The sequence below is a fragment of the Bos grunniens genome, chromosome 16 (assembly GCF_055505025.1).
Source record: "Bos grunniens cultivar Pamir isolate PY7600 chromosome 16, Bosgru_T2T1.0, whole genome shotgun sequence".
NCBI classification, from domain to species: Eukaryota; Metazoa; Chordata; class Mammalia; order Artiodactyla; family Bovidae; genus Bos; species Bos grunniens.
Genome location: NC_141180.1, coordinates 37,740,303 through 37,758,081, shown reverse-complemented (window position 1 = coordinate 37,758,081; position 17,779 = coordinate 37,740,303). Strand labels below are relative to the sequence as shown.

Genomic DNA, 17,779 nt, shown 5'->3' with positions numbered 1-17,779 from the left:
TTCTTCCTTCACATACACAAAGCTTTACTACCTCATATTTCACATGGAACAGAATCTTTGTAACATGTGGCCATGAAGTCGCCTCAAACACCAGGCATCTCAACCAATCCACTTCTCTAAGGCAGGGCCACATCCCAAGCTATCAGTGAGATCAGGATTAAAAAATAAATCTGTTCCCCAGGCAGCTGCTGCTTGGGACACAAATAGCAACAGTTGCTACGGTGCTTAGTTCTCTCTCACTGGATTCCACAGGGTATGGCCACACTTATGTTCCAACCTCAAATGCTGACAGAGGATTAATAAGGCTCACAGCACATAATCATGTGACAAGGAGACATGGTTCTAGAAAGAACATCTCCCCCACACACAAATGGTAATCTAAGCAAAGAAGTATGTTTCTAAACAAAAGGCCCTACCTGCAAGACTTAAATAGCAGCCAACGTTCATGGAGCACTTAATCTGGCTATAAGTACTTTCTATGCACAGACCTATTTAATCCTCCCAATTACTTAATAAGGCAGATGCTTTATTATCTCCATTTATAAAGAAACCATCACAAAGAGGTTAAGGAAAACCCAAGGCTACAGGGCTAGCTAGTGGCAATTCAGGATGTGAATCTGGGAAGTCCAGCTCCTGAGCCCAGACACCCACCACTCAAATACTCCGCACATGCAGCGATCACCAAGGAAAACACAGTAAGCCCCTTCTACACATGTGATTATGCATGTGCATGTACATTTATGACCACCTCAGACCCAAACCGTATAGGCATTGTTCAGAACTCTCCTCATCCATATGAAACAAGGAACTATGAGAATTACAGTTCCTAAAAGATGAAAGACCACACAGAAACTCTACCAAGAAAACGGAAATTAGCATCAGACTTGGTGAACCAGATTCCAGGTTTCAGTGGCTCAGCAAAAAGGAAAATCACAAGATACAGGAAATGACCTATGAAGTAGTCGTCACTACTCAAAACCATGGTGAACACCTGCTGTCATAAAACTTTAAGCCATATCTTATCCACTCTTAGGCTACTCACCGGCAGCACCAAGCTGCCAAGGACAACTTAAGAAAGGGCAAATGTGCCAATCCTGCCCCTTTGCTCTCCTTTCTCTAGTAAAGCAAAGAAAAACTACTCCAGCGAGTAATTTCCTTGAATCACACAAAATCCTTTCCTCTTCCTTAACAGACCCTTCTCCCTGATCTTTGAAACTTCTGAAACTAATAAATATTCCTAACTTTCAGCTTCAAAATCAAGCTGTTTTTTATTTTTATCTATTTTTTTGCTTTCCAGCTATTATGTATTCCACTCAGCACACAGATGCATGAATTTATTTAACAAACTTTGGCGGGGGTGGGGGCACATTTGCTGTGTATTGTGTTTGGTATACAAAGAAAGATAAGAAAGATACACCTTTTCTTTTTCAAATTTCTACTGAATGTTTATATTTTATTGAAGTAATACTGGCTTACAACATTAGATTAAGTTCATGTGTACAACATTTTATTTCTACTTCTGAATACATCAAACTACCTCTTAAATAACTGCCTTATTATTAACAAAAGTATCTTTACTTGAACATAAATAAATAAAAACAGAATTTTAAAGAGCCATTTATGTTAACAGTTATGTCAAACAAGATGAAATTTACCCACAATATTTTAAAATTTTTAATTGCTAAATGAAATAAGACACCTTGGAAAAATGCAAAATTTAATATTCTTGTTACCTGTTGTGGGGGGAATGTAGGCACACTCAGAAGGCATAGGTTATTTCCATATATTAGAATGGGAAGCAGTTATATTTACATATATATTATATATATATTATCTTGAATATATTAAATATTTACTAGCAAAAAATTTTAAGACTCTATAACTCTGTAAAGAGAAAAAACTGTGATAAAGATAAAATATTAATGACAGCACTTGAGCTCACAGACAATGAATTCACATTTTGAAAGGACGTGCCAGAGGATTTTTCTTTCTGAAGAGCTAAACTCTAACTCACTTCAAGTCGACTAAGAAACAGGATGTCTCCAAGCATTAATAAAAGAGGGGAGAGAGGAGAGTGTACATGTGTAAAGGATATAGGACTTGTAATCAGAGGACCAACATCAGTAAGAACAAGAAATATTTTTAGATTTTCTTACGACCTTGGGTGTTGTTACACTTTCGTATCCTCTCTAAAACTGAGGTAATACCTAGTTCACAGGATTAAATGAGGAAAGCACTACACAAATGCTAATTTTCAAAATTAGGTATTTTATCTTGTTTTAAATTCCCTCAATGGGTATGATAACCCATATTCTATGAGAAAAGTTTACTGGTAAAATAAGCTAATGCATAATACAAGAATTCAACTTCTTGGCAAGAGTCAATGAATCAATACTATATTGGAGTCCTTGAGACGTGACATCGAATCTCTGGTGCTCCTTCCCCATTAAAAATCCCTTCAGTACATGGACCATGTCTTATGGATCCTCTGTGCTGCCCTACATCAAGCAGGCACTCAGATGAATGTCCTCCCCGGGTCACATATAATTTTAATTTCATTGAATCCTGCACCATTTTCATGAAAAACAACAAAAAAGAAAAACCAAAACAGTATATACCTATGCAGTATACATGTAAAATACATGTATACAATATTTAAAAATACAGTAGTTAAAAAAAAAATTAATAAATTTTATCAACTTTCACCAAATAGACAGAGAACTCTATCACTGAAAAGACTGGGCAATATTTAAAACAGTGATTCTTGTATCAAAGTCAAATGAGCCAAAACACAGTGTGCAGGGCTTTTAATTTGTCTCTCATTCTTGGGCTCCAAAAACACTGCAAATGGTGACTGCAGCCATGAAATTAAAGGACATTTGCTCCTTGGAAGAAAGCTATGACAAACCTGGGCAGCATATTAAAAAGCAGAGACATTACTTTGCCGACAAAGGTCCATCTAGTCAAAGCTATGGTTTTTCTAGTAGTCATGTATGGATGTGAGAGTTGGACCATAAAGAAAGCTGAGCACCAAAGAATTGATGCTTTGGAACTGTGGTGTTGGAGAAGACTCTTGAGAGTCCCTTGGACTGCAAGGAGATCTGACTGGTCAATCTTAAAGGAAATCGGTCCTGAATATTCACTGGAAGGACTGACACTGAAACTCCAATACTTTGGCCACCTGATGTGAAGAGCTGACTCATTGGAAAAGACCCTGATGCTGGAAAAGACTGAAGGCAGGAGAAGGGGACAACAAAAGATGAGATGGTTGTATGGCATAACCGACTCAATGGACATGAGTTTGAACAAACTCTGGGAGTTGGTGATGGACAGGGAAGTCTGGTGTGCTGCAGTCCTTGGGGTTGGAAAGAGTCTGACACGACTGAGCAACTGAACTGAACTAAAAGCATTCACATGTGAGTGGAACTATAGCAATTAATGAATACGTTCAACATTTAAACCATATCTTCATCAATGCAAAAGGTACTACAAATATAGTATGCCTCCCAGGGTCAAGTGTCATCAGTGTACAGGCTTTCTCTAGGATAAATCAATTCTTCTTCTTCAAGGAAAGGATTCCTGGTATATTTTGAGGATGGGAGTTAAACGTAATTCTATTTTCTGAAGTGCTGCACTATACTTCATGGTGCTTTCTTTCATATAAAATTATTTCACACAGCTTTTCAAGACTCCTTCTACACCCGAGGCCTCCTCTTCTATCAAGATTTCTCTAAACACACTGTGTACTCCAGATCTGGACCCACCTCCACTAGCAATTTCCTGTAGACTATCATGGAATCACTTATGACTTTTTTCTCTCACTCTCCACATCTCATCTATGTTGTCAGTTCTATTTTGAAAATGTACTAAGAATCCCACAACTTGTCACCACCACCTTTATCACCATCCTGGTGCAAGCCACCTTCTCTCCCACCTGGATGCAACACCTCCTAACTGGGCTCCCCACTATCCTTTGGGCCTCTGAAAAGGCTCATCTCCACGCTGCAGGTAATGATCCTTCTCAGACGCAATCCAGACCAGCTCTAAGATGAGCCTCCAGGGAACCCTCCAATCGTACATTGAACAAAACTCCACTCCCTCCGCAACCTCCTCTCCAAAGAGGCACCCTTCACTCCAGTCCCACTGGCCTTCTTACTAGACACACATTCTCATGTCAGGGTCTCCATACTTACTACTCTGCAGGAATGTTTTCTCCCTGGCATCTGACCAGCACACGCCCCCAATTTCACACAGGTCTCCAACTGAACATCATTTTATCACAAGGCCCTTTTCTGATCATCCAATTTAAATCAGCATTCACTTCACTCTACATCCTCTTACCCTGCCTGATTTTTCTTCATTGCTCTCATAAGTACCTGATTTATTATATGAGTCACTGAGGTGAAAGTAAGTTCCATGAGACTAGAATTTCTGTTTCATTCACTGCTCTACTCTCTAGTACCAGGAACGTGCCTTACACATGGTAGATACTCAACATATACCAAAGAGCCAATGAATTCGTTAGTTTTATCTTTCCTTATAGATTGTCACTTCTTTGTGGCTGGAAACCATGACTCCTCTTTCTATATCACTCACAGTGCTGACTTGGTAAGTAGGTGATGCTTATGTGTGAACTGGAAGGTAGCTCTCTCAACACCACTTACTTCCTGAGTCTTCTCCCTGAGTAGCCAACGTGTTCAGCTTCTGGCAAGAATCATTAATCTCTGGGAAGGAGGTATCTAAATTTCAACCCAGATAACAGAAATACAGTTTCTAGGAAACAGCAGTAGTAGGTAAACCAGGAACAAGAGGAAAAATGACCAGGTTTTAAATAGTATAGGCATAAGAAGAATTACTGATGGAGGACAGCAGGAAGGGCAAGGATAACGGACAGTCATATGTTGGAGGCACAAGGGTGGAATGGGTATTGAAAAACCCTCTTCTTCCTCAGGTTTTCAGAACTGTTTCTTCAGTGGTTTTGTGATTAAAAAAAAAAAAAAAAAAAAAACCTGCTGCCAAGCAGGAGACACAGGTTTGATCCCTGAGTTAGGAGGATTCCCTGCAGAAGGAAATGACGATTCCAGTATTCTTGCCTGGAAATGCCATGAACAGAGAAGTGTGGCAGGCTACAGTCCATGGGGTTGCAAAAGAGACAGACACCACTTAGCGACTAAACAACAACACAACAGCTTACAGTTTGTATTTCACAGGAAATTCAGAATCTCATGGCAGACAGAGGTATCTTACCATTGAAATCTATTGCTGCAGGATTTTCTCCTGTGGTCTAGACATGATAAGCTTGCTTTGCGTGAGACTTCTTATGTAGGTATGAAGCACATTCTTGATCTCACACACAAGGCACACACCCTAGAGGCACTGCCCTATCATAAACACTAGAAGATGTAAATAAATGCCAAGTACTCAGCATTCAAGTAGTTCCACCTTCCCAAGTAGTTCCCCTGAAACATACATTCAATTAGAAGGGTGAGGCGCTCAGCATCTGGCTCAATGCCCAGCACAGAGCAGAGACTCAACAGGAAGTGGCTGAATCCCTGTTGAGTATCACAGCTGCAACCAGAATGGTGCATCATTCAAAGCCCTTCAACCAAAGTACTGTCCCAACAGCATCCATCCAGAAAAGTCCATGCTCCTGATCTTTCTGCCTGTCTTCCAGTGGTCCCTGCCCTGCGTACGCATACTCAATGAGCTCCCAAGTCTGAAACAAAGCTAGTTTCTACACCAACATTGCTCTTTCTCAAAGGAAGGGTTATTGCAGAAGATTCCAAGATCCTAATTGAACAAAGGAAAAGTTAAGCAGCCCTTTCTTCATTGGGCACATGTACTGAGCACATTTATGAAGTACAAAGTATGTCCCAGGCACTGGGCTAGGGATGTGACGGCAAGCAAAAGAGTTCTTTCTGCCCTTCCAGAGCTCAGAATCAATGGAGGAGACAGACATACAATCCCACAAAATAAATACATGCTTTCAAATTCTGGCAAGATCCATGCTACCCAAGCACTGGGTCCTGTAAGAACATATAAACAGGAATTTACAAAAGGAAATATACAAAAAACAGACACTTTGTAGTCAGGAGACTCTGACTTGGTGAAAGAGAAAGCCAGGCTGAAGGATAAGTAGAAGACAGTGCTGATAATATTAGCTAACACTTCCTAGGAGGCAAAAGGGGTAAAGAATCTGCCTGCCAATGCAGGAGACACAGAGATGAGAGTTTGATCCCTGGGTCAGGAAGACCTCCTGGAGTAGGAAATGGCAATCTAATATTCTTGTCTGGAAAACTCCATGGGCAGAGGAGTCTGGTGGGCTACAATCCATAGGACCACAAAGAGTTGAACACGACTGAGCACGAACACTTCATATGTCCTGAGCACCGTGCTAACACATCACATGGACGCACTCATTTAATCCACACAATAACCTTATGCAATCATCATCTCCACTTCACGTTCAGAGTGCCCTGAGCTCCCCAAGGCCAGAGCCTGAACTGGAATTTAGACCATCTGGCTCCAAGGCTCTGAACCACTGGGCAAGGTGCATCCCAGGCTAGGGAACTCCACTAAGAAGGCCTGGGGCAAAAATAAGCATGTGAATCACAGGTACTGGTCTGACAGGTGAAGTTCACGTGCAGTGAGCAGCAAAGAGTAGAAAAGCACTAAAATCTCAGGATCATGGGCAGACTCCAAGGAGCGGGTGAATCCCTGCCCAATGAGAAGCCACTGGAGTGACTTGGTTACAGTGATGGATGGGCTACAGCATGGAGAAAAGACTAGAAGAAAGCATGAATGGAAGTGTGGAGACCAATTACACAGAACACAACCACCACTGTAGAATGTTTGGGAACTTCTGCTTGCCATTTACATAAAAACTCCCATGAGAACTGCATCAGGCATCAGAAACCCCTAAGTTCCAGTGTGTGGCATTTGTGGGGGCCAAGAGAAAGAAAGGTCTATATCAAAACCATTGCGTTTCTTGATCCAAAATGGAATTTTGTTTTACAATTTGACCCAATATTCAATAATCAAAACCTATAATGATCTAGGAAATATTTCTAGAAGATATTATTATTAAATATTTTAACAGTGAAGAAAATAGAATACTATAGAAGATTTGATCTAACCTCACTGTGAGTATGCAATATCATTCTAGGGTTCATCTATAACTCGGCACATAATAAACAGTAAGCACCAATTTTCTTATCTGTAAACCAGGTACAATAATGAAGCCTAACTTTATAGAATTGTTGGATACCAATCAACGTCAAGAGTTTTAGCTCAGGACCTAGCATAAAGTAAATATTCACAATATTCTTTCATTTAACAAATATTTGGGTGCCTACCATGCCCCACGCAAGAAGGTATCCAGTGAAAAATCAGTTCCTGCCTTGAAGGAGCTTACATTCTAACCAGGAAATCAGACAGTTAACTAAGAGAGATAGTATAACCTGGTGAAGAAAATTAAAGAAGAGTTAGGAGATACAAAGTGGCAGTGGAGGTGGGAGGAGTGATGAGAACAGGCAGACTGCCATGTCTGAGAAGATGATGTTTGAGCAGGGATCTGCAGGACATTTAGGGTACTGCAGGGCCACCAGTATAAACAATAATGACCTGTGATGTCAGAGAGCTAGCCAGATTGTGTGGTCAAGGTGAGAATCTTTAGTTATATTCTAAAAGTGACAAGAAACCAAAAAAGGATTTAAAGCACAGGGGTGAAACAATGAGGTTTCAGTTCAGTTCAGTCACTCAGTCATGTCCCACTCTTTGCAACCCCACAGAATGAAGCATGCCAGGCTTCCCTGTCCATCACCAACTCCAGGAGCTTGCTCAAACTCATGTCCATCGAGTACGTGATGCCATCCAACCATCTCATCCTCTGTCACCCCCTTCTCTTCCTGTCTTCAATCTTTCCCAGCATCAGGGTCTTTTCCAATGAGTCCATTCTTCACATCAGGTGGCCAAAGTATTGGAACTTCAGCTTTAGCATCGGTTCTTCCAATGAATATTCAGAGCTGATTTCCTTGAGGACTGACTGGTTGGATCTCCCTGCAGTCCAAGGGACTCTCAAGAATTTTCTCTAACACCATAGTTCAAAAGCATCAATTCTTTGGCACTCAGCTTTCTTTATGGTCCAACTCTCACATCCATACACGACTACTGGAAAAACCACAGCTCTGACTAGACAGACTTTTGTTGGCAAAGTAAAGCCTCTGCTTTTTAATACACTGCCTAGGTTTGTCATAGTTTTTCTTCCAAAGAGCTAATATCTTTATGGCTGCAGTCACCATCTACAGAGATTCTGGAGCCCAAGTAAGTAAAGTCTGTCACCGTTTCCATTGTTTTCTCATCTATTTGCCATGAAGTGATGGAACTGGATGCCATGATCTTAGTTTTTTGAATGTTGAGTTTTAAGCCATGTCTAAAATAGGACTCTGGCTGCTGCATAGGAACAAAAGCAGAAGGAGAAAGACAGGAAGCTACTGGAGTGTTCTTGGACAAGAGTGCAAATGATAAAAAGTAACCAGATTCAGGAGAGATGGTGAAAGCAGAGAAAACAGAATTGATTTACTGATGAATTACACATGGTCTGTAAGAAAAAGAGAGAAGACTAGAGTGACTCCAATATTTCTGGTCTGGAATCGGTTCTGTTGAAGACATGCTGAGTTTGAGATAACGTCTTAGACCTTTAAGTACAGTTAAGTTAGCAGTTGGGTAGACAAGTCTAGAGTTCTAAAAAGGGGTTCAGGCTGGAGAAATGAGTTTGAGAGTTACCGTCACCTCAGAGACATTTAAAACCTTGAGCCTAGATGAAATCACCTAGGGAGTCTGTCTTCTCTGAAGACAGAAAAGATATCAAAGAGAAGAGACGAAGTCCTGGTGTACTTTCAACACAGGAAATAAGGTAAGAGAAGAGAATGGCCTGTGAGGAAGGCAGGCAATCAGGAGAGGACAGGATCCTGAGAGACAAAAGACAAAGGAAGTCAGGCTATGTTAGTGACTGTCATTAGTGTTTATCATCATAACCATCTTTGGACTCCCCAGAGGAAGAGTCTTTTTTGTTCAGGTGATCTACTCACATCCCCATAACTCACTCTGCTCATCCTCACCTCTGGGCCTTGGCTCCCATCACCATCCACATCTCATCTGGCTTTAAGGCTGTTTCCTTAAGTCTCCCTTCATAAATCAGAAAGGCAGCCTTAGAACTGAAGGTCTGATTTGATTGTATCTTCCCCAAGTCCACAGGGTAGATAACTTCACATTTATTTATCCTCCCCTGCAGCTTTCACAACTTGCCCCTTTTGTCTTCAAACTTTTTTTTCTTCCTGCTGATATCCCTTACCTTAGGAGAACTAGAGAAGAGAGAAGAGGATAGCATCTTTGATGTAAAGGCCTGAAGACCCTTATCCAAGATAAATGGAAATGCCTTTAAAATGATTTCCATAAAATGTTCTATAGGTTTTAGTTTATTGATGAACCACAAGACCATCTTCTCTTTCTTGGAGTCCCTTCAAGTCAAAATTAGCTTTTAAACGACTGCTAAGTCCCCCAAATTAACCCCCTTTTTTCCCTTGCCTTCTTTCCAACTTTGTTACTTCAGCATCAAGATGCAGAAATAATCTTTTAATTACTAAGTCCTAGAAAACAAGGCAGTCAAAACAAGAGTTGTACTCAAAAAGCCCTTTTATTCTCCAGAATAAATTTATTTATCTAATATCTCAAAGTCTCTATGTAGCAATTACACTGTTGTTGGCAAACTATTAAAGATTTTTGCCTGCAACTACAATTAACATATCATTGTGGCAACAGAGTAACTTTAAATTAACTTTTCTAAAACAGCATGTTTTGAGTTTGTTAAAAATCCTAGTGATATCTTCAGCACCAACTTCCATTTCCAAAAGCTTTCTATATCCAAATTTAAGAAATATGGCATTTTTTAAAATTTATATCCAAAACCATAAAACTAAACCCCATAAGCAGCTTCTTCCCAACTTAGAATAATGTATTTTCAAAATATATTAAAATGGTATAAAGTATATTACCATAAAGTAGATTTGAGCAAAGATCGACAATCATAAAATTTCCTAATCATTTAAAATAACAAAATTAGATTCTAAATCTTATAAAATAGGATAAATTGTACTGTATATGTTTACAACATAGCTGACCCTTGAACAACACAGGTTTGAAATGCATGGGTCCACTTACATGTGGACTGTTTTCAATAGTAAATACACAGTACTACACAATCTAGGGTTGGTTAAATCCATGGATGCAAACCACGGATACAAAGGGTCAACAGATTATAGGCAGATTTTAAACTGCTGAGGGTCGCCACCCTAACCCCCTTGATATTCAAGGGTCAACTATACACTCAATCTCAGAGTATTAAAAAGTAAGTCAGAAAGAGAAACACAAATACCATATGATAGCACTTATATGTGGAATCTAAAATATAACACAAATGAACATAGTTACAAAACAGAAACAGACTCAGAGACATGGAAAACAAACTTAGGTTTACCAAAGGGGAAAAGGGCGTAGAAGAGGGATAAATTAGGAGTTCAGAATTAGCAGATACAAACCACTATATATAAAAGTAGATGAACAACAAGGTCCTACAGAGCATTGGGAACTCTATTTAATGTCCTGTAATAAATCATAATGGAAAAGAATATCAAAAAGAAAATAGATATAAGAAGATATATATATATATCAATATCAGAATGACTTTGCTGTACACCAGAAACTAACATTGTAAATCAACTATGCTGCTGTTAAGTTGCTCAGTTGTGTTGGACTCTGTGACCCCATGGACTGCAGCACTCCAGGATTCCCTGTCCTTCACTATCTCCCAGAGTTTGCTCAAATTCATATCCATTGAGTCAGTGATACTATCCAACCATCTCATCCTCTGTCGCCCCATTCTCCTGCCATCAGTCTTTCCCAGCATCAGGGTCTTTTCCAATGAGTTGGCGCTTCCCATCAGGCGACCAAAGTATTGGAGCTTCAGCTTCAGCATCAGTCCTTCCAATGAATATTCAGAGCTGATTTCCTTTAGGACTGACTGGTTGGATTTCCTTGCAATCCAAGGGACTCTCAGGAGTCTTCTCTAGTACCATAGTTCAAAAGCATCAATTCTTTGGCGCTCAGCCTTCTTTATGGTCCAACTCTCACATTCATACATGACTACTGGAAAAACCATAGCTTTGACTAGATGGACCTTTGTCAGCAAAGTGATGTCTCTGCTTTTTAATACACTGTCTAGGTTTGTCATAGCTTTTCTTCAAAAGAACAAAAACTTTTTAATTTCATGGCGGCAGTCTCCATCTGCAGTGCATCTGCAGTGATTCGGGACCCCAAGAAAATAAAGTCTGTCACTGCTTCTATTGTTTTCCCATCTATTTGCCATGAAGTGATGGGACCAGATGCCATGATCTTAGTTTTTTGAATGTTGAGTTTCAAGCCAGCTCTTCACTCTCCTCTTTCACTTTCATCAAGAGGTTCTTTAGTTGCTCTTCACTTTCTGCCATTAGGGTGGTGTCATCTGCACTTGAGATTATTGATATTTCTCTTGGCAATCTTGATTTCAGCTTGTGCTTCATCCAGCCCAGCATTTCTCATGATGTACTCTGCATATAGCTTAAATAAGCAGGGTGACAACCTATAGCCCTGACATACTTCTTTCCCAATTTGGAACCAGTCTGTTGTTCCTTGTCCAGTTCTAACTGTTGCTTCTTGACCTGCATACATGTTTCTCAGGAGGCAGGTAAGGTGATCTGGTATTCCCATCTCTTTTAAGAATTTTCCACAGTTTGCTGTGATCAACACAAAGGCTTTAGTGTAGTCAATGAAGTAGAAGTAGATGTTTTCCTGGAATTCCCTTGCTTTTTCTATGATTCAGCAGATGTTGGCAAATCAACTATACTTCAATTAAAAGGAAAAAAATGAGGGTTCTGGAGTAAGACAGCACCAGTTCATTTTCTATTTCTCTCAGTCCTAAATGTGAGACCTTAGGCAAGTTAACCAGAATTCATGCCCTCATCTGTACTATGGGGAAAATAAGAATATCTGCCATAGGACTGTTCTGATAATTAAATGAGTTAGTCTGTAAGGGCCTAATAGTGGCTGGCACAGCTTAAGTGTTTAACTGGTAATCGTGGTGGTTTTTCCCCCACTAAAAGGCAATTTAAAAAGTAAAAGCTGCTTTTGTTTCCCCCTTCACCAATTTTACCTTCTCTATTTTATTCACAGCTACAAAAGGAACTCTGGAATCAGACCTGAACAATGTCACAGGGAAACAGTAACTGTAGTTAAATCATTTCGTCATTTGTACAGCTTCTGCTAATTCTAGCCCTACAGTTTTCTGTTCTGCCAAAACAAAAGAGGCTTCCCAGACATTCTCTATCTTTCCTGGCCCTGCCCCTCAATTATTCAGATCTCTCTCCTAAAGCCTCATAAAGGTCAGCACACTGCTTTGATCACTTAACTCTCAGACTAAACACACTCTGGGTCCCTAGTTACCTCCCAGCCCATGCTTGCTGAATAACAAAAATCTCAATTCCCACAGATCTCTCAAGGACCTAATTTCTTATTTCTTTTTCTTACCACCTATTGTACAAAGCATTCATCTCTACACAGTACAGCCAAGAACAATTCTTACCCCAATAGAAATGTTTTTTCATAAAATAAGCACATTGTTGATATATGACCAAAAATTAAATCTCCAAAAATCAACTTGGCCCACGAGATGACAGGCAGCAGCAGCCCCTTCCCTTCTCAGTCTCTCTAACTGCTCCGGATTTCCTAGCTCTCACTGCAGTGCTTCACACTTCACTGGGAAGCTACCAAAAGCAATAAGCACTTCGATGTTGGCACAGACTTTCAAAAATGAACTAAAAAAAAAAAAAAAAAAAAATGAACTCCAAAATATTTCTTGAGAATCACAAAGAAGGCATTGAAAAAAAAAAAAAAACCAACAAAACTGGGCATGGTTGTTTTCCCCTTTGAAAAAAGCAACATATGCATATAAAAAGGCCACCTGAAGTATAGTCTGGATTTAATCAAGACAACCTCTTTTGACTAGATGCAAAACAGCAGGTTTCCTAAAAGATTTTTTTCAGTCTTCCCTCTTTGCTGTTTCACAATCTAGATGTGAAAACAACTTATTTAGATAATTAAAGAACTCTGAATTATACATTATAATAAAAAGCAATTCCAGATATACAATAGCAATGGCCTCCTCCTTTAATGACAGGCTCAACTGTTTCTGCCTTTAAATGTATATTCCCATCGAATACAACAATTTAGGTACCAAAAGCAACCACAAAAAACAATCTGACGGGGCTTCCCTGGCGGCTCAGTGGTAAAGAATCGCCTGCTAATTCAGGAGATATGGGTTAGATCTCTGGTCTGGGAATATTCCACATGCTGCATAGCAACTAAGCCCATGCGCCTCAAATATTGAGCCTGTATACTAGAGCCTGGGAGCCACAACCACTGAGCCTATGTGCTGCACTAACTGAAGTTCGAGCGCCCTAGAGCCTGTGCTCTGCAACAAGAGAAGCCCGAGCACTGCAACTAGAGAGTAGCCCCCAATGCCAAAACTAGAGAAAAGCCCAAGCAGCACTGAAGACTCAACATAGCATAAAAAATAAATAAACAAAAAATTTTTATTTGCTATATCATGTTTAAAAGCGTTTTGTTTTTGTTCAGTCGCTCAGTTGTGTCCGACTCTGTGCGATCCATGCACTGCAGCATGCCAGGCTTCCCTGTCCTTCACCAACTCCCAGAGTTTGCTCAAACTCATGTTCATTGAGTCGATGATACTATCCAGCCATCTCATCCTCTGTCATCCCCTTCTCCTCCTGCCTTCGATCTTTCCCAGCATCAGGGTCTTTTTCAATGAGTCAGCTCTTCATATCAGGTGGCCAAAGTGCTGGAGCTTCAGCTTCAACATCAGTCCTTCCAAGGAATATTCAGGGTTGATTTCCTGTAGGACTGACAGGTTTGATCTCCATGCTGTCCAAGAGACTCTCAAGAGTCTTCTCCAGCACTACAGTTCAAAAGCATCAATTCTTCAGCACTCAGCCTTCTTTCTGGTCCAACTTACACATTAGTACATGACTACTGGAAAAACCACAGCTTTGACTATATGGACCTTTGTTAGCAAAGTGATGTCTCTGTTTTTTAATACAATGTCTAGGCTTGTCATAGCTTTTCTTCCAAGGAGCAAGTACCTTTTTTCCCCATAATATATATACTTTATTGAAGAATAGTTGAATTACAATAAGCATCTTTTAATTTCGTGGATGCAGTCACTATCCAGTGATTTTTGGAGCCAAAGAAAATAAAATCTACCACTGTTTCCACTTTTTCTCCATCTATTTGGCATGAAGTGATAGCACTGGATGCCACGATCTTATTTTTTTAAATGTTGAGTTTCCAGCCAGCTTTTTCACTCTTCTCTTTCACCTTCATTAAGAGGCTCTTCAGTTCCTCTTCGATTTCTGCCATTAGGGTGGTATCATCTGCATATCTGAGGTTGTCGATATTTCTCCCATCAATCTTGATTCCAGCCTGGGATTCATCCAGCCCAGCATTTTGCACAATATACTCTGCCTAGAAATTAAATAAGCAGGGTGACAATATACAGCCTTGATGAATTCCTTTCCCAATTTTGAATCAGTTCCTTGTTCCATGTCCAGTTCTAATTGCTGCTTCTTGACATGCACACAGGTTTCTTGGGAGGCAGGTAAGGAGGCCTGGTATTCCCATCTCTTTAAGAATATTCCACAGTTTGTTGTGATCCACACAGTCAAAAGCTTTGATGTAGTCAATGAAGCAAAAGTAGATGTTTTTCTGGAATTTCCTTGCTTTTTCTATGATCCAACAGATGTTAGCAATTTGATCTCTGGTTCTTCTGCCTTTTCTAAATCCAGCTTGTACATATGGAATTTCTCAGTTCACATACTGTTGAAGCCTAGCTTGAAGGATTTTGAGCATTACCTTGCTAGCATGTGAAATGAGCACAATTGTACAGCAATTTTAACATTACCCTTCTTTGGGACTGGAATGAAAACTGACCTTTTTCAGTCCTGTGGCCACTGTTGAGTCTTCCAAATTTGCTGACATAGTGAGTGTAGCATTTTAACGGTATCATCTTTTAGAATTTGAAAAAGCTCAGCTGGAATTCCATCTCTTCCACTAGCTTTGTTCGTAGTAATGCTTCCTAAGGCCCACTGGACTTCACACTCCAAGATGTCTGGCTCTAGGTGAGTGACCACACCATGGTGGTTATCCAGGTCATTAAGACCTTTTTAATACAGTTCTGTGTATTCTTGCCACCTCTTCTTAATATCTTCGGCTTCTATTAGGTCCTTACTGTTTCTGCCCTTTATAGTGCCCATCTCTGCATGAAATGTTCCCTTGGTATGTCCAATCTTCTTGAAGAGATCTCTAGTCTTTCCCATTCTATTGTTTCCCTCTATTCCTTTGCACTGTTCACTTAAGAGGGCTTCCTTGTCTCTCCTTGCTATTCTCTGGAACTCTGCGTTCAATTGGCTATATCTTTCCTTTTCTCCTTTGCTTCTTGCTTCCCTTCTTTCCTGAGCAATGTGTAAGGCCACCTCAGACAACCATTTTGCCTTCTTGCATTTCTTTTTCTTTGGGATGGTTTTGGTTACCACTTCCTGTACAATGTTATGAACGTTCGTCCATAGTTCTTCAGGCACTCTATCAGATTTAATCCCTTGAATTAAATAGTTGTCACTTCTATTGTATAATCATAAGAGATTTGATTTAGGTCATACCTGAATGGTCCAGTGTTTTTCCCTACTTCCTACAATTTAAGCCTAAATTTTGCAATAAGGAGTTCCTGATCTGAGCCACAATCAGTTCCTGGTCTTGTTCTTGCTGACTACATAAAGCTTCCCTGGTGGCTGAGACAGTAAAGAATCTGTCTGCAATGTAGGAGACCCAGGTTTGATCCCTGGGTGGGGAAGAACCCCTAGAGAAGGGAATGGCAACACACTCCAGTATTTTTGCCTGGGAAAGCCCATAAACTGAGGAACCTAGCAGGCGACAGTCCATAGGGTTGCAAAGAGTCAGACACAACTTAGAGAATAAACAACAACAAAACATAAAAAGAACAAATCTGAATCAGTTCTACTGAGATGGATAAACCTAGAGCCTGTCATACGCAGTGAAAAGAAAAAAGAAAGTGAAAGTCGCTCAGTCATGTCTGACTCTTTGCCACCTGATACTGGAGTGGGTAGCCTTTCCCTTCTCCAAGGGATCTTTCCAACCCAGGAAGCGGACCCAGGTCTCCCGCATTGCAGGTGGATTCTTTACCAGATGAGCCCCAGGGAAAGCCCCATACAGAGTGAAGTAAGTCAGAAAGAGAAAAACAAGTCTTGTATATTAATGCATATATATGGAATCTAGAAATAGGGCACTGATGAACCTATGTGCAGGGCAGGAATAGAGACACAGACATAAAGACAGACGTATGGACACAGGCGGGATGGAGAGGGTGGGACAAACTGAGAGAGTAGGACTGGAACATATATATTTGTTGTTGTTGTTCAGTCACTAAGTTATGTCTGACTCTTTTCGACCCCATGAACTGCAGCATGCCAGGCTTCTCTGTCCATCACTCTCTCCCTGAGTTTGCTCAAAAGCATGTCATTGAGTCAGTGTTGCTATCCAACCATCCCATCGTCTGTCATCCCCTTCTCCTCCTGCCCTCAATTTTTCCCAGCATCAGGTAAAATAGCTAGCTAGTGGAAAGTTTCTGTATAACACAGTGAGCTCAACTCGGTGCTCTGTGACAACTCAGAAGGGCGGTGTGGAGGGGGGAGGTAGAAGGGAGGTTCAAGGAGGAAGAGACATGCATATCTATGGCTGATTCATGCTGATGTATGGCAGAAACCAACACAACATTGTAAAGCAATTATTCTCCAGTTAAAAAGAAAAAAAATGTGCTAAGTTACAGAAAAATTAATCTCATCTAGTAGAGGGTGCAATCTAATGCCCTTCCTTAAGACCATAAACTTTATCCAGTATAAGAAAAACCTAAGAAACAGGAATACATTTCAAAATGTCAGTTTAGTAAGTTGCCGTATGAGAAATCATTGAGTACCAAATAGAACTGTGAGAACGCAACAGACAGTGCAGCACCTGGACCTTCCCTTTATCAACCCATTCCAAAAGTCATTCTAAAGGGCAAAACTGGTTTCCATCAACCCCAACTGAGTAAATATAATACCATTTCAGGGGCACCTTTATTTCTCCATCCCAAACACACACAATGAAAGGTCACTGCTATAGCTCAAGTCTTTCTCTTTTTTTTTTTTTGCAGGTACAAAGTATATTATTAGAGACACACCACAACAACTAGTGGGAGAGCACACAGAGAAGTGGTTTGTTCAGTTAAGAAGCAAGGCAGAGATGCACACCCAGAGAGAAAGGGTGTGGCTGTCCCCCGTGGTGAGGAGGAGCCTAGCGCCAAGTCTGGACCACAGAAAAAGTGTTTCATGTTAGAATTTTTAAAAAAGTTTAGTGCCACTGGTACCCAAGCTGATCTCATTCCTTGGCCAGGAATCAAACCCGGGCCCCCTGTGCTGGCAGCACGGAGTCTTAACTGCTGGACTACCAGGCAAGTCCCATTTATTTTCGTGCAGTTATATTAATTTATGCCAGAAAAAGCATACAGATTTGTAAGAATTCCTTTCAAAAGTCTTCCTTTCCAAGCTCCCTTTTGTCCCAG

General features: G+C 40.4%; 1 protein-coding gene across 22 annotated transcripts in view; it reads right to left on the bottom strand.

Moving 5' to 3' along the window:
- KIF1B (kinesin family member 1B) overlaps window positions 1-17,779 on the bottom strand; it is a 151,256-nt gene that overhangs the window by 113,977 nt on the left and 19,500 nt on the right. The window lies entirely within an intron of this gene.